This window comes from Podarcis pityusensis (assembly GCF_964106645.2).
Source record: "Podarcis pityusensis genome assembly, chromosome: 5".
Taxonomy (NCBI): domain Eukaryota; kingdom Metazoa; phylum Chordata; class Lepidosauria; order Squamata; family Lacertidae; genus Podarcis; species Podarcis pityusensis.
In genome coordinates, this window is record NC_138032.1 from 77,647,627 (window position 1) to 77,664,801 (window position 17,175).

Below are 17,175 nucleotides of genomic sequence, written 5' to 3' on the forward strand. Positions count from 1 at the left end.
GCCCGGCCACCTCAAATATTTCATTGGGGGTGGGTGGGCTGAAGGAGCCAACTCGGCCCCTAGGAATTGGCTCCTAGGCTCTCTTTTATTTTCTTCTTCCAAGCTGGAAGGGCCAGAACAACCTTCCTTCCTTCGCAGGGGAATTAACTTGCTTCCCTCATTTTGGGTTGCTTTCTGCACTTCTCCCGGCTTCACAAATCCCTTTTGAGGTGTGGTGACCGGAATTGCACACCCACACACAGAGCATTATGTGTCAATTGGGGAAATGTCTATACAGGGTGGGACAGCTGGGATAGCTCGGTCTGTAGAGCATCAGACGCTTATTAATCTCAGGGTTGTGGATCTTAAGCACCCCATGGGGCCAAATGGACTAGATGACTCTGGGGTGACCCCTTCCAAACTCCACAATCCTATATGCGTACAGGTGCGTTGGCAGCACCGTGCAAACAAGGTGGAAGGGCAGCATTCGCATTCACAACTCTCATAGGAAGCACGGCTTCAACAAACAACGGCGGTCAGCGCTTTCTGCATCCTGTAATACCAAGTTGGGGTGGGGGGTGGATATTGGACTGAATCACATCAGGGAGACTCAGGGCCGGATTTAGGTTTGATGAGGCCCTAAACTACTGAAGGTAATGGGGCCTTTTATATGTCCGGCTCTCCTTTGTCAACAGCAAATTGTTGATTTTTTTTGCGTTGAATGTATGCTATATGGTAATTTATGGCTCTAATAGGTATCTAAAGCTTTTGCACATGTTGCCATGCAACCAGTCCACGAGAAGGCACCCTATACTGTATATAGAAATGAGCAAACCAGTTTTATTTTAGGGAGCAAGCGGTGCCCATTACTTACATCATAGGAGGCTACACAACACAAAACACTGTTGCTGTATGTAGGTTTTATTTTATTTGTTTTTTTATCTTATATTTTGGAAATGTACACCCAGGTTTGTTTGTTTTTAATTTTTTTGGGGGGGGGGCCAAGAGAGTGGGGTCCTAAACTATAGCTTGTTTTGCTTATACGTAAATCCGACACTCCCTCTCCACGTATCAGGTAGGTGAGGAGATTTGGTGCAGTAAGGAAACACGTCCCCACCCCCGTCGAGGGTTTCCAGGGAAGGGAGATGGCGGAGGAATGTTCCCCCGCCCCCCGCTTCTCCACAGCGCCTCGGGCCCTTCGGCAATCTCCGCCGCGCGTTCGGCCGCTCCTTCGGGGTGAGGGGCGGGGAGGTGCCGAGCGCCGCCGAACGAGCCCAGGTTGCTGCCCGTACTAGGCAAGGAAAAGAAGGAGCAACACGGCGGCGGGCGGCGTCGAACTAAGGCCGGTCTTATTCGGCGGGTTTCCGTCGAGGAAACGCGAGGAGAGAACGGGAGCCAGAGCGAGACAGACAAACAGACAGACACCTCGACGGTGCCTGCCAGCGAGGAGAAAGAGCGCGCGGCGGCGTCCGCCTCCTCTACCCCCTCCTTTTTTTATTCCCCTGCGCGCGAGCGAGCGAGCGCGCGCCCCCTCCTCGGCCTCCTATTGGACGCCCTGCCGCCTCTCTTCTCCTCTCCCCGCCTCCCGTTCCGTGGCGGCTGCTGCTGCTGCTGCTAGAGCTGCTTTCAGAGGCAGCGGCCGTGATTGGAATAATCCGGGCGTTCGCTCGCTCCCGAGAAGCCCCTTCGTCGTCTTCGCTCACCCCTCTGCCCAATTATATATATATATCTCGCTCGCGCGCGCCTAGGGCACTCTCATGCGCACGCGCGCGGATCTGAGGGGAACGGCGAGCCCGGGCGTCGAGTGAGCGGGAGGCGAGAGAGCGAGGCCTGCGCGCCTGTGTGTTGTGGGGCAGCCCAGCCACCCTCTCGGCTCCCCGCCTCCCGCCGTCTAGCCCAGAGCCGCGTCGCAAGGCCGGAGCGGCGGTGAGGAGGCGGAGGGCGCCTTCTTCTCCCCTCCCCAAACGACGACCCTCTTGACCCGCCTCTCAAGCTCGGACCGCTCCGGTGGGGGGCAGAAAGGAAACCCCTTGGCCAGGAGGATGACGGGCCCCCGACGAGGGTGAGTGGGGCGCGGTGTGTGGCGGCGGGGAAGGAGGGGAGATAGGTGAGGGAGGCGACTAAATGGCGGCGGGGGAAGGTGTGGAGTCCGCAGGCAGGCCTCCCTCGGGTTTCGCCCTCCCGCCTCCTCGTCTGAAAGGGGAGACGTGTGGACGTGAGTGCGTTTGCTTCCCCCTCGCAACCGGTGCAGAGGAGGCCTGGCCGGTGGCCCTGACGGAAAGGCTGCCCTCCCCGTCTTGAATTTAATAATAATACATTTTTATTTGTACCCCCACCCATCTGACTGGGTTGCCCCAGCCACTCGCACGATAAAAGGTTAAAACTTAAGAAAGGCTTCCTTAAAGCGGGTGGTGCGCACCGTTCAGCTCGGTGGGATTCACTCCGGATTAAGTATAGGATCGGGCTGCTGAAGAGAAGCGAAGTCGGCCGGCCCCGGAGTTCTTGGTGTCGACAGAGAATCGACGCCTCCAATTCCACCCCCCCCCCCAAAAGCGGCCCGCTGTGTCTCACTACATAACTTTTAAAAAAATAAGTCCCAGGTTTAACTAATTAAATAACTCGGCCTGAGCTGTTTGCTAGCCGTGGAAATGGCCAGCTAACAATAGGTCGTTTCCATTGCTGCTTCTCTTCTCTGCCTGCTACCATTTGGAGAAGGGGGTCTTTTTTTCTTTTTTGAGGGTCCTGGGATTGGTCGTTTGCTAGGAGCCTTTTGGCACTTTTAAGTTGCCCTTTCTCACCTTTCCGTTTCCGATCCTGGTGTAAGTTTTTGCGTTTGGTTGTCTTCCTGGAGTGAGTGGTGCTACTTACTTAGGGGAGAGGCCCTTCATTTGTAGTGTTGATTTTTAATTAACAGAATTACTTAATATCCTTTCCACTGCAGCCACCAAAATAAGCAATAAATATTAAAGGAGTTGATAGCCGTCATAATTAGAAGTGTTAATCAAGCTCCAGTAGTGCGGTGTGTGCTACTTTTCTGCAGTGTATTCAATGTTACAGTGACTAGGTAACCCAGTAGCAGTTGCACTTACTTCTTGGCACATTTGACTTGGTTGGAAATAAGATCAGTGGGCCTTGGTTCCAAGCAGTGGACTGCCAGTTTTTGAAAAATGAAATTTTATAAAATGTAAAGTATAAATCTCCTACTAAAATGAGTACAGCAGTGCAGTTATGGCTATGTCTACTCACAAGTCCTTTTGAATTCAATGGGGCTTACTTGCAGGATTGCAACCTCAGTGTCTCTGGAAGTTTTAGGTTTTAGGTTTTGGTGTTTGAATGTGGTGGTTGTAGCACCTGTTTTGTTCAGTCACATATCCAGGAATAAATTAGCTTTAATGAGGCAAGACATTCATTTGTGACTAGCTGTTTTTTGTTTGTTTTTTTGTATGGTGAAAATTGATACATCTGGTTTGATAAGTCCAGTATGATGATATATTCATTGGTTCTGTAAAAGGTAAAACAAAGTAAAAGAAATGGGTTGGTAATGTTGTTGTTTAGTCGTGCCCGACTCTTCGTGACCCCATGGACCAGAGCACGCCAGGCACTCCTATCTTCCAATACAGTTCTATAAAATGAAAGTTCTGTGATACAAGGAAAGAAAATAGTTTATAATAGACAGCTATTGTAGCTAAATGTTTCACAAGTATGTTCTAAATCATTGGATAGCCAATCTGCAACATGGGTTCCAAAAGTGGTTCAGGAAGTGGGATGTTGAGATGTACTTGGGTCCTTTTGCCCAGTTTTGGCATTTCTGTGCACTTCTGCCTCCCTGCCTAGCACTCACTCTTTAGACAAGAGGTGGAAAGTCCGCCAAGTGAACTTGTTTGTTGGTTGGCCACCACTGTGTTAAATTCACTGTAGTGTTTTCTTTTTACATTTTGTCATAACAATTCATGTGAATTAGAACTCTCCAGTTAGTTATGTTTATGAGAGTTTAACAGGTGTATTTTCTATTCCAAATACATGACTTGACTTGCAGATGCCTTGAACTGGCACCACACCAGAAGTCCTGATCCTAGTTCTCTGTTATATAGGATTTAAAAATCAATGTGAAGTTAACAGAGAAGACAATTGCATTTATTAAGTTTGGGTCCTGCAGTTCTTGAAATATACTCCAAGCTCAAAACAATTTGGTGCAAAAAACCCCAAACTAAATCCACACAGTGGATTCAGTTGTTTGAATGCTAGATCAATATATTTTGTGATTTATTCATATTTAGACTGTAATGCACAAATCTATGAAAAGCATTCATACTAATTACACTCCTTCACACTAGACTTGGCTGTGCCCAGTTAATTTGAATGTAGTTTGCCTCCAAGTAAGTGAATTAGGGTTATATATGCCTAATAGTTTAAAGATTGCAGCTTGGTTCCTTGAAATTAAATAAGGTGTTGAGGGTTATTGTTCTACTTTTCATGCATTTAGCAACTATGTTCAATTATTTGAACTGTGTAAATACTACATCACATCTGTGTATCTTTTCCTTCGTTTTAAGAAGCATGAGAGTTTTTGTATTGATCTGATATGTAAAAGGGCACCTACTGTAGTTGCCTTTGCCTAAGGCTTGGTTTTGATACATGTTGTTTCTTGTATGTGAAGGCATGTTGTTCAGATGGCCAATACATATCATTAATTTTTGAACGGCAGTTTTGTGAATCAGTTCCTGAGAACCACTGTGAATCCCAAATTCTAATAATAAACTCAGTTCTCTTAAGTGTGGATCCTTTAGGTAGGCCAAACAGCACCCATCTGTTTACAAGAGGAAGGTATCAGCAGGCTTCCAGGGGTGGAGAGGAGCCAAGGTTTGGTGAGGCATTATTCCATTAGCTCAAATGGGCCTGGGAAGAAACCCCCGAAATAGCCCAATGAGGACTGAACATGGTCAGTGGATAGTCAGTGCTGGCTAACAGGGGTGGTGATGAAGAAATGAAATGGAGCGTTCTAGGAGAATCGTTGTTCAGGTCAAATCCTGAAAAGGAGTACCCCTATGCTGAAACATTTTGCTGCGGGGCCTTAGTTTAAGTCTTTCTGTCATCTTATGATCACAAAACTAGTGTTCTTACATTAAATATATACTGTAGAAAATGAAGCTTTCTTACTGCAGAATGTTAGCTTCTTGACAATAACTTTCAAGTGCACAAAGTTTTTTAAGGTACAGTTATTGAAAGTTCTGAAGAAGCAGTGGAGTGAGATCTTAAAGGTTAAACATGTTTTCTGATGGAATGTTCTGACTAGCATTGTTTTGGGCCTAAATTGTGCGTTCTGAATTTGCAACTCCTTCTGATAAAGCTCCCTCTGAAGCAGGATAAAAGTTAGGCTGAAAGTGTGTGTGAGAGAGAGATTAAAGGTATTTTCATCATAACAAAAAGAAGATTAAGGGGGTATGTTTTTGAAGGCCATCCTCAAGACTATTTAGTTTGCAGGTCAATGGGTTTTAAGGAGAAGAAAGATATATTCAGTATATAATTGGTAAAACTTCGTAAGCTTTGGAGCAAGTTGCCTGCTGCAATGTAACTTTATGTTCTAGCAATGTAACTTTATTCTAAACAAATTCACTGAACTTGGTGTTTTTTAGTTTTTTAAAGTTCCATCATTTCAGTTGGGCTACTTGGAATACTGTACTTCATGAGTAAAATATGTTGTTTATAGTTCATTCCTACACATATTTACTCAGAAGAAAGTCCCAGCATGTTTAATAGAGCTTACTCCCTAGTAAATATGTCTAGCTAACACACATCCCAGATAATAACTGTCATTGAACTTTGAGGACCTAATTTTCACATAGACATGTGTAGGATTGTGCTGTTACTTCTCTCATGTAATATGTACCATATATTAATTAGCAGTGTATACAGTGGTACCTCGGGTTAAGAACTTAATTCGTTCTGGAGGTCCGTTCTTAAGCTGAAACTGTTCTTAACCTGAGGTACCACTTTAGCTAATGGGGCCTCCCGCTGCCGCCACCCACACGATTTCTGTTCTCATCCTGAAGCAAAGTTCTTAACCCAAGGTACTATTTCTGGGTTAGTGGAGTCTGTAACCTGAAGCGTCTATAACCCGAGGTACCACTGTATAAATATTTGCCCACTGATGTTCTTAAATTTGAAGGTAATGAAAGTTGATCCATTAAAATCTATTACAACCTGCCACTTTTTCTTACCGTAGGCAGGTAGCAAGGGTCCTCAGGTAAGTAAATTTCTCTTGAGAATACTCCATGTGGGTAACACCCCCCCATACAATCTAGGTACTTATCTTTGCTGTTTAAAGCCATGAGAGAAAGCACAGATAGTCCAGTCATTACTGGCAGTCTTGAAACATTAGCGTTATGCCACATGTGAGCAACCTATGAGGTACATATGACCCTCAGAGGCCTTCTGTGCAGTACCCATGGGTGTCCCAAGATGCCACTAAAATCCCACATTCCTCATCACAGCATTTCATTACTCACATTCATTGAGGGAGTTAGGCAAGTGCATGCTCCCCTACCCATCAGTATTGTGCTTCTCTCATACTTCTTTCTGAAAGGCCCTGGGCTAAGTAGCTGCACAATTTGGGAGAGGGCTTTTGCAAGTAAGCTAAGGCTCTCCTTTTTTCGTAGCCTTTCTCATAGTTCAGAGCCACACTGCAAGCTGAGCTAGTCCACGTCTTTCATTTCCCCTTGTTGCCTTGCAGATCCCACCCAAATGGGAAAGGTTTGGCAGAGGGACTTGGTGCTCCTGATTTTTGTGTATGTGCATACCGTATTTTTCGCCCTATAGGGCGCACTGGCCCATAGGACGCACCTTGGTGTTTTTTTTGGGGGGGGGGGAATGAATAAAAAAAATTATCCCCCCCCCCGCCACGGGGCTGGGGCAGGGGAAGCCCGAGCTTCCCCAGCCCCCAGAACAGGCTGCTATCCGCAAGCCTTGCGAGCCCGGCGGCAACTCCCGGGCTTGCGACACCTGCGCGAAGCATGGGGCACCCTCCGGAGGGCACCCCGTGCTTCGGGCTGCAGGCTGCTGCCCGCAAGCCTTGCGAGCCTGCAGCAACTCCCGTCGGGCTTGCAAGGCTTGCGGATAGCTTCCTGAAGCCTGGAGAGCGAGAGGGGTCGCTGCGCACTGACCCCTCTCGCTCTCCAGGCTCCAGCGAAAGCCTGCATTCGCCCCATAGGACGCACACACATTTCCCCTTCATTTTTGGAGGGGAAAAAGTGCGTCCTATAGGGCGAAAAATACGGTATATTGGATTCTGTACTCGTCATGTTTGTAGCTTCAAAGAGGAATATCACCTCTTCCCCTCCTCCTAGTCCCGGCTTCTGTTAGTAGCCTACAATATACCATAGTGCAGAGAAATTTGAGCTTTGGGATGCACCAATTGATGGGGTCGGTAGGTGTCTGTGAACAAGCATTGTGTATATTAAATATTATTAACTATATTGTGAACACTTTAATTTACAATATGGATATTTAATTCAACGTGTGGTTCCTAGGCTCTGTGTTGAGGTATTATTGCGGCCCATTTGTTCTGAGATATTGTACCACCATGATATGGATGGCAGAAAAGAGGTGTCTCCACCCACCATCAAAATTTGGCTCCCAACGATTTCCCCCTGTTGATTGTGCCTCTTAATCCTGAAAAATTTGCCCTCACCTGCTCTATGGGTTGCAGGAACAAAAAGAATGGATAATTGAGAAAAAGAGCTGTGTTGGTAGGGATGACAGATGCGCTGTACTACAGAGAGAGAAGAGAGCGTGAATGGTATGCGGAAAGAAAAGGAGGGAAAGCTATTGGAGAAGTATTCAAAGAAGTGGTAGAACAGAGCAAAAAGGGACTAATAGAATAGGCTAAAAAGAAAACACTGTGTTAAAATAACAAGTGGCTCACCGAGGTATTGGTATGGTGTGCCCCTGCACTAAGTGTGAAGATTTGCTCCCAGGTAGTGTAGAGAACTGGCATTGGACACATCTTCATATTTCCTTGTGATAGCTCATTTTCAGCTCCTGTGTTTTGTTTTCTTTTTCCTCTTTTCTTTTGCAAGTAGACCAGAGGTGTCCAAACTTTTTTCAAAGGGGGCCAGATTTGATGAAGTGAAGGGCCGTGAGGGCTGACCAAAGTTGTTGAGCTTTTTTTAGGATTGAAGTTGTGGAGGTATTAGGCCCCCGAAACAGACTTTGGACACGCCTGAAGTAGACTGTTGTAGTGTGTTGTTACCTGCACACCAAGTATGAGGGGGAGGAAGTTATTTACCACCTGTATGCCATGGATGCTGTCAGTAGTGCTATTTTCTAGAAAAGAGGTGCCAGAACTCACCATGAATGCCTCCCTTGTTCTCTTATAATGGCAATGGCACCCACCTGAGAGGTGCCAGAACTGAGTTCCGGTGAGTTCCAGCTGCAAACAAGACCTGGCTGTCAGGTAGATGCCCTGGACACTTAGACAGTATGTTCCAGACAGAACTGCTCATTGGAAGGGTGCTGCGAGGTTGCTAAAGAATCACATTTTTACCAGCCACAGTATATAGTAATTGCATTATACCTGAGATACAAGCACTTCCCTGAGGGAAAACATTTGGCTTCCTTGCAACACATGAGCAACAACTGAACAGTTGTTGCGTTATAAACAGATGGCCTGGAAAAATTCCAAAGTGATGTCTGCAGTGTGCACTAGGGATTCTGGGATACATATCTGGGAATGCATACTTGTTTGAACTTCACATTTACTGTTGTTCACAGTACTGAAATTAGATTATCTAAAACCTAGGAAACCAGGGTGAGCACAAACCAGTTTGAAAATTAGTAATCACTAAGAAAGCAAACTGAAGTGTTAATAGTGAGTGGCAAACGGGTCAAAGGCAAGGTTGAATTCTTGATTTAAAAAAATAGTTTTGTAGGTGCAAAATGTAGATATCTGGCTTGATTATTCTAGATTATTCTTGAATCTTGTGTGAGTCACATCTGTTTAACCTAACAAGCCCGCTAAAGTTATTAGCTCACAAAGCAATTACTAACCCACCTGCCTACATATACCTGTATCTGGCCTAAAATAAAAATTAAAAGAACCAGTCTTTGTAAAGATTCCCTATCTAGTTGCTTAGAGACAATTCTTATTTGCAGCTGGGCAAGCCTAGGTTGGTTTGTTGTTTTTGCATGGTCATGATAGTGTGTATTGTGATATTCTAGGATTATACTTGTGTTCCAGAAATAGGAAAATATTCTGCTGCATACAGCAATGTGTTGCACTGCTCTAGAATCTTTGCTCCAAAAATAAGACTCATTTACATACTACTACATTACCAGCAAGTGATCAGTTCCACAACTGTTCCAGCAATACAGTATTAAGAAGCTGCTGTTTTAAAAAGGATTTATTAAATGTGAAAAACTTTGTTTCCTCAACCACAGATAGTTGTATGACTGCACACTTCTACTAATGGACCTGGTAGTAGATATGTTTAATTCAGAGCAAAGTGTATTGAGCTTCAAGTAGAAATGTAAGAATCCCCAGAAGTGCTCCAGTATTGCATAACTTAAAGCAATATGCATTTGATCATTAATGTGGCATATAATAAAAGCAGCAGCACATCTCCTCTGAAGTCTAGACTGTGATTTGTAATCTCTCTCACAACGTGCCAGCTGAATCTTTCAGCCAAACTATAATTGACTGAATAGAACTATGAAATGCTTTCTGCAAAAAGTGTCAGTCTAACAGAGATTTTTGAGACTAGATTGATTTTAATCACTGAAAAAACAGATTGTGAATCACATTTTCCATGTTAATCCATCTATTTCTTGAACAAGCACGCATACCATTTGGCTGCTAAAACAAAATGTTTTCTGTGTTTTTTGCAATGTAATAAAGTGGCCTAGCTATACTAAGCACTATGCAGCCCACATGCCCTTTGCACTACAGAATTTGTATGTGTTTAAAGACAGAAAGCCTTCACAGTTGCTAATGATTTTATTTGACTTTATTAATAAGGACAATAATCAAGAGCACTTACTTGAAGACAGCATGCTAAGAACTATTCAGAAGCAAGGGTTGGTAGTTAATAGAACAGCACTTCTTCAAAAAATGGGAAGTCTGTATCCAGGGCCTTTGACTCACCTTATAAACCTGTAATCTCTTATTCAGTTGGGAATAAAGTCAGTTGAACTCGATAGAACTTACTTCTGAGTGCATATGTATAGGATTGCACTGTAAATGTTAGGGATGTGCATTGGGTTCAGATGAATCCTAGAATGAAGTGGACTGCCTCATACAAATTTTATGTTTGCCAGAGGTAAAGCTCTTTCTACAAGGTGGCTTGCATTGAAGCAACAACTTTGCCTTAGAAACCTAGACAGTCGCTAAAAATAATATGGACAAGTAGCTGCTGAAAGCAATGGTATTGTTGCTAAGCTTACTGTAATGTCAAGCTGGTTCAGACCTGGCCTTGGAACTGAATCAGACTTGGTCACCCTGATGGGTGACTTTTATCATGAGAGAAACATGGGAAGGAGTGTGACCTTGTTATTTCTGCTCAGTCTCTCAGTGGCTTTTGATAGTGGCTTTTGATATTTTTGACCATGGTATCCTCCTGGACTGACTCAATTGGATGGTTATCCAAGGCATTGTATTACACTGGTTCCATCCTTAGTTTCAGGGCTCCTGGCACCTGTGTTAGAGAGTTCTGCATCTTTTCATAATAGTTAGCTGATTTCTGATTTTAAAATTTTGCATAGTTTTTATTGTATGGTTTTATGGGTGACTGTTGTAAACTATTCTGATTTTTTTTTTAATGACTAGCAATATAGATAAATTGTTCCAATATAGCTTTTTATTTTATTTAGATGCATTAAAATTTGATAATTTTACTTAATAAAATACAGTTTGCTGTCAGATACAAACTGTTTGATAATATGCATAGCCTTATTACTCCAAATAAACCCCTAATTTACATTTTGTAAACTGGGGTGGATATGTTAAGCCCCTAGAGCTGTATTCTGCAGAAACTATGGCTCTCAGTGTGGATTTTTTAATGCTCTGTTAATGAATTTTAAAGCAGTATTAATCAGGTTACTTCTTGACTTCCACACTCTTAATAGTGCTTTTCCAGGTCACACCTTTTTTTAATGTGAAACTATTATGCTGAAAAATTTTCTGGCATAAGGAATTAGAAGAGAGAGTGTAAATTAAATTGTGGAAAGTCAAACAACAGATGTCAGCTTTGAAGTCTGAGATTGTCCAATAAAAATAAACTAGAAGAAAGGGAATCAAAATGTGGAATTAAACATCTGCTTGGCAGCTGTGGATATCTGTCTGTCTTAAATTCTAAGATGTGGCACATTGCACCTTCTATTTCTTTACATTTATATTCTATCCTATTTTGAAGGTTTACAATCAAACTATAAATCTCCATTTAACTGTCTCCATTGTTTCTTTCACCTTTTGCAGTGCAGCCAACCCAACCATTATGAGCCCTGCCAGTCACAGTGTCCTTTCCCGTTCTCATTCCAAAGCTGCTGTGATACTCAATACAGTGGTACCTCGGGTTAAGAACTTAATTCGTTCTGGAGGTCCGTTCTTAACCTGAGGTACCACTTTAGCTAATGAGGCCTTGCGCCGCCACTGTGCGATTTCTGTTCTCATCCTGAAGTAAAGTTCTTAACCTGAGGTCCTATTTCTGGGTTAGTGGAGTCTGTAACCTGAAGTGTCTGTAACCAGTGGTACCTCTGGTTACAAACTTAATTCATTCTGGAGGTCTGTTCTTAAGCTGAAACCCTTCTTATCATGAGGCGTGCTTTCGCTAATAGGGTCTTCTGCGCGCGCGCGCCTCTGGTGCACGATTTCTGTTCGCATCCTGGGGCAAAGTTCGCAACCAGGAGCAGCTACTTCCGGGTTAGCGGAGCTCGTAACCTGAAGCGTTTGTAACCAGAAGCGTCCGTAACTAGAGGTACCACTGTACAAGAAACCCAGCTCCCAATAAATGTATATCTACTATCCCAAACACTTCCTGTCTCTTAACCATGTAGCCTGATCTTTCCCTCATCAAACCCAGTCCCCTGAGGGTAGCTACCTAAATGCCTGCAGGGATGCAGCTTCCAAATGCACTGACTGCCCAGTGTTAGAAACTGAGATATGAAAGCTAGGAGCCAAATGGTACCTTAAGCCTAGGTTATGGGCGTAGCAACAGAATGTCCAGGTGCACTTTTTCATAACAAGAATGCAAAGCTGAAAATGAATGAACTGCAGCTAAAAGATTATGTTCATTTTTCACTTGGTCTAGTCCTTCCCCTGCCCAGCCCCCTAATATTCTTAGGAGGGTCTCTTCTCTAGTCTTCCAAGGGTACATTGAGGTGGGGAGGACTAGACCATGTGTTCCATTCAAAGTTATATTATGTTGCCTTTCAGGGTAAGCAACTAATTCCCCTTATTAGGGGCTCCTGGAAGACACCCTGGGTACAGATTGAGTTTTCCCCTCCATCTCTTTCTGAGACTGTCCAGGGCAGCACTGAGGAAAATTTGTAACCTCTTCTTGAAAACAACCCTTTTGACATGGAGTAAGTGGAGTTTGGTTTGGGCCCCGGGTGTGCCACCGCTCACCTCAATATTGGATCACTTTGCTTTAAATATCAGCAATTTCAGGCCTGGGAATCTAGGGGAGTCTATAGAATTAGTGACGTACTATATGGAGAACAAGTCATTAAGAAGGAGGCTGTCATTGTGCTGCTGTAGGGTACATTGTTTACATGGTTGTAGCTGCCTCAGGCATGTTCATTTGCAGCAAATCCCTATGGAAGGGGACAAATCTACAAGATGGGGGACCAGCCTCTATGCTTTATAGCAGGGTTCAGCAAACTTTTTCAGCAGGGGGCCGGTCCACTGTCCCTCAGACCTTAGAGGGTGGACAGCAGACTATATTTTGAAAAAAGAAAAGAAAAGAACGAATTCCTATGCCCCACAAATAACCCAGAGATGCATTTTAAATAAAATGACACATTCTACTCATGTAAAAACACGCTGATTCCTGGACTGTGCGTGGGCCAGATTTAGAAGGTGATTGGGCCGGATCTGGATGAATCTCCAAATGCATGAGTAATATTACATTTACTGATACTTTCCTTGCTTCAGTAGTAGTAGTAGTAGTAGTAGTAGAAGAAGAAGAAGAAGAAGACATTAATTTAATTAATTAAATAAATAAAATAATATTTATATCTCACCCATCTGGCTGGGTTTCCCCAGCCACTCTGGGTGGCTTGCGGTACATATAAAAACATAGTAAAACCTCAAACATTAAAGACCTCCTGATACAGGGCTGCCTTCAGATTTTTTCTAAAAGTCAGGTAGTTGTTCATTTCCTTAACAGCTGATGGGTGGGCGTTCTACAGGGAGGATGCCACTGCTGAGAAGGTCCTCTGCCTGGTTCCCTCTAGCTTCACTTCTCGCAGTGAGGAAACTGCCAGAAAACCCTCGGAGGAGGACCTGCATGATGGGGTGGAGACACTTCTTCAGGTATACTGGGCCGAGGTTACTTTGCTTTGTGCAGGTTTGTAACTGAAATAAGTCTGTGCTGTTTGTAATGTTTAATGAAAATAATAAAATTCTCTTTAAAAAAATCTTATTCCTAGCCCTATTTTCCACCCACCCGCAGTGACTTCGAGTGGAAAAAATTCCACTGTTATATTTTTCTGTGCAATATTTTCCATTCCTAAAAATACATTTTCCCCATAAAATTAATCATTAACATAATGAATCAAATAGCTGCTAGTTGTAATGTTGTAATTAACTTTTTCCAGATGATTGTCCCTAGGAAGTACTTGCACACAGCCCTACATACAATTTCAGTACCTTAACTTTTTCTTAAACTTTAACTAACATATCCTAATAAAAACAAATTCCAAACAAATTGCTACCCAAGTGTGCTTTATTGATCCCCGCCCCCACTCAGATAAATTTAAATGCTTCTGGTTTTTTGTAAAATATTTAATATTTATGCAGCATGCAAAATGAACTTTGAATACTTTTGATTAAGGTTTGTTTACCAAACAGAAATAAATCTGTCACATCACCCCTACTCCCAAGTGACTTAAGTTTAAGTTGAGTAAAGTGAGCTAAAAGTTGACAATCAGGGTGCTATTAAAGAAGCAGGAAGCAAAGAAATAAAGGAGAAAGTGAGAGCTGAGAGACAGGTTTTGCTTCCTCACCCACTCACTTGCATGTACCTGTCTGCCTCTGTGGCTCAGGAGCAAAGTAGGTAGAGACAGAAGCAGACAAGCAAAAGAAAAAGGGATCGCTTTGTTTTCTGCTCACCCCCTGCCCCCACAATTCAAGGAAAAAGAACAGGGGCAGCTGATTGGGAGGGGGCAATAGGTTATACCTTTTGCTCCTTCCTGAGTTGCAGCTGCAAAGCTGAACCATAGCTGGCCTGAATCACATATTATGAATATGATTTTGCAAGGCAGTTGTGCACTGAAGCTGCTGGGTGTTTAAGCAGCAGCTATGGCTATAGTACCTTAGTCTGGGACTGGCGCTCATTGCCAGTGCAGTGACCACAGATTAGAGCAGAGAAAGAAAAATCATTTTTGCCTGGACACTTCTATACTATACTGGCATGCCAAATATTTCAAAATTTTAAATATTTTTAGGATTACAGCCCTCAACCATTTCTAATGGATTACTCATATCAGTTTTGAATTAAATAACTGGTGAATCAGTTAAATTTGTGTATGGGAAAAACATTTCTGAAGCATGAAACATGTTTACTTAATTTTTAGAGATGCACACATTTGTCCTTGTAGGCATAATCTTGGTAAAGGCATTCCTCCTGTGGTTGAGAGAAGGGAGAATGCCTCTGAATAAGTCGGTTGGCACCTGAGGTTTTTATAAGCATTGGAAATTAAAAAAATATCCTGCTGTCCAGTTTGATTAGGGGCATCCTTTTAGTTAATCAATATGTTATACTGATTTTTTTTTTTTAAAAAAAGCAAGTTCCAACCATTGCTGTGACCCAGGCCAGTGGCCCATCAATTGGGTTGTTATGAGAGATGTTTCTAGCATGTCAGACTGTAGATTAAAATTATTTTGCTATAGTGCTTTGCCTTCGCTTGAGAATTTGACATCTAACCAATTGTATCAGGATATACTAGAAAACTTCTTTGTTCATATGATTTGACTTGCAGTCTATCTTCTGTTCTAAAATCCAAATGTGCTTCCTGAAATGCTCATGTGTGTGTGTGTTTGTGTGTGTGTGTTTATTTGTGAAGGCTAAAATCTACTTGGTATTTGCAGTGTATAAGAATGGCATGGGAGGGGGGAATTTAACACTAACATGATTTTTCCCCACATTAAGGTTAGAGTCCTATAACCACTTAACTGGGAGTAAGCACTGTTCAGTATTCAGTTCAATGGATTTTGCTTCTGAGTTAGGCATAGGATTGCACTGTAAAATAACTTTTATCAAGGAAATACTGGCTCAGTAGATAGTGTCAGGAGCTCGTCCTACACTCGAGTAGGACCCTGGTAGAGACACATGCCTGATTGGCATGTTCTCTCCCTCCTGGTCGATTGTTTGGAAGTGTCAAAAGCTTTCTTCTGCCCGAACATCACAGTGACCGATGCCAACAGACATCGGCACACTTAGGGATCTGCAGAGTGTTCGCAGTTTGCGTAACAGAACTCAGCAACTCAGTATTTTGGCTAATCAACATGGCTCCCTCTCTCTCTAGCATCGGACAGCAAAAAGAAAGAACAAAGGACAATAGTCCCACTTCACGGAACACAGTAACACAAACATCCTGTCTCCGTCACTTCCCACACTGTGGAGTTAAAACATACCCTGTCATGTGAAAGACAACAATCCCATGACTGCAATCACGGAGCAGGAATTCCAACAGATAGTAGGTTTGCCTATGTTGCACATGAGGCCTGCAGAGAGGTACAACTGTGAAAGAAATAATCTAAAAATACATTGCTGAAATGTTATACATGAGTGAGCAAAAAGGGATGAGAGGAATCAGCTTTACAGAAAGCTGTTGTATCATTGCCATCCTGTTTCATTGGGTCATATACTGTGTCTATCTGGGTGGCAGGGTTCGAAATTAGCACGGTGCCAGGCCTAAAGATTCGTGCCTAAAGACTAAAGATTCTTCATTTGTGAGCACCTCAAAAAGGCTGGGTACCATTTTTGTGTGCCTGGCTGACACTCAAGGATTACTGAAATGCATGTGCTTTGAAGCCTCAAAGTATATGTTAAGGATAGACAAAATGTTAAGGAGTTTAACAATAAAGAGTAGAGTGTTTTGAAAACTGTAAACATAATTTCTACTAAAATGCGATATTAACAATGTGTCATTTATGTGAATTGTGTATTAGTTTGTGCTTATCAAAATAATGAATAAAAAATGTTGCTGACCCCCCCCCCCCATGGCAACTAGACATTCTGTTTTGGTGCCCACAGGCTCCTAGCTTTTCTACCCCAGTTTCTAACACTGCTGGGTAGTGATTATACTCCAATTTTATACCAGCCAATTGAGTTTTAGATTGAAACCCGGACATGAGCACCTACTTCCCATCCAGGCAGGGGTGGGTGCTCACTACCAGCTATTGCTCTGGAAAAATTCTGGGGACTGAGACTTCAAGTAAAGGACCCTGAGTGCCCTTGCTCCTGTAAGTGCGCATGGTCTACTTCTAAAGTGTGCTGTCAGATACCTATGGTTTTATAGAGTGGTAAATAAGTAAGTGTGATATGCAGCACATGCTCATCAAGAATTCTGAGAGGGCCCACCTGAACTCTGTTTACCTTCCTCCTGCACATGCCCAAGTTCACATATGTGTGCTGGCAGTGTGTTCGGACATTAGGGGAAATAAAATCTGCACAAACATCCCATCTCTACCTCTGTCTGTTGTGAGAGAGTGAGAAGGGCTTCAATGGAGTGATACTGAATGATGTCCAGCCACTTGGCAATGGAAATGCACTTGTGCAACTGGATTTCTGGTTTCTCTTCTTTCTCATCCAGCTCCCTGCACACACCCAAAATCTGCTCCAGACGATCCCCCAAGACTCAAGAGCAGATTTTGAAGTTGTGGGGAGTTGTAGTGGGGAAGAAAAGATGAAGGCCTGTTGTGTGAGTGGGTATCTGCTCATGACCTCATTCATGGTTATAAAATCAATTGGCATGTTTATA

General features: G+C 43.2%; 1 protein-coding gene across 1 annotated transcript in view; it reads left to right on the forward strand.

Annotated features, from left to right (window-relative positions):
• The first annotated feature begins 1,543 nt into the window (after nucleotides 1–1,543).
• The window catches only part of BMPR1A (bone morphogenetic protein receptor type 1A), a 57,160-nt gene continuing 41,528 nt past the window's right edge, over nucleotides 1,544–17,175 (forward strand). Inside the window, exon 1 of the mRNA XM_081005010.1 lies at nucleotides 1,544–2,041. The gene's annotated coding sequence lies outside the window, so the exon portion shown is untranslated. The remainder of the gene's footprint in view (nucleotides 2,042–17,175) is intronic.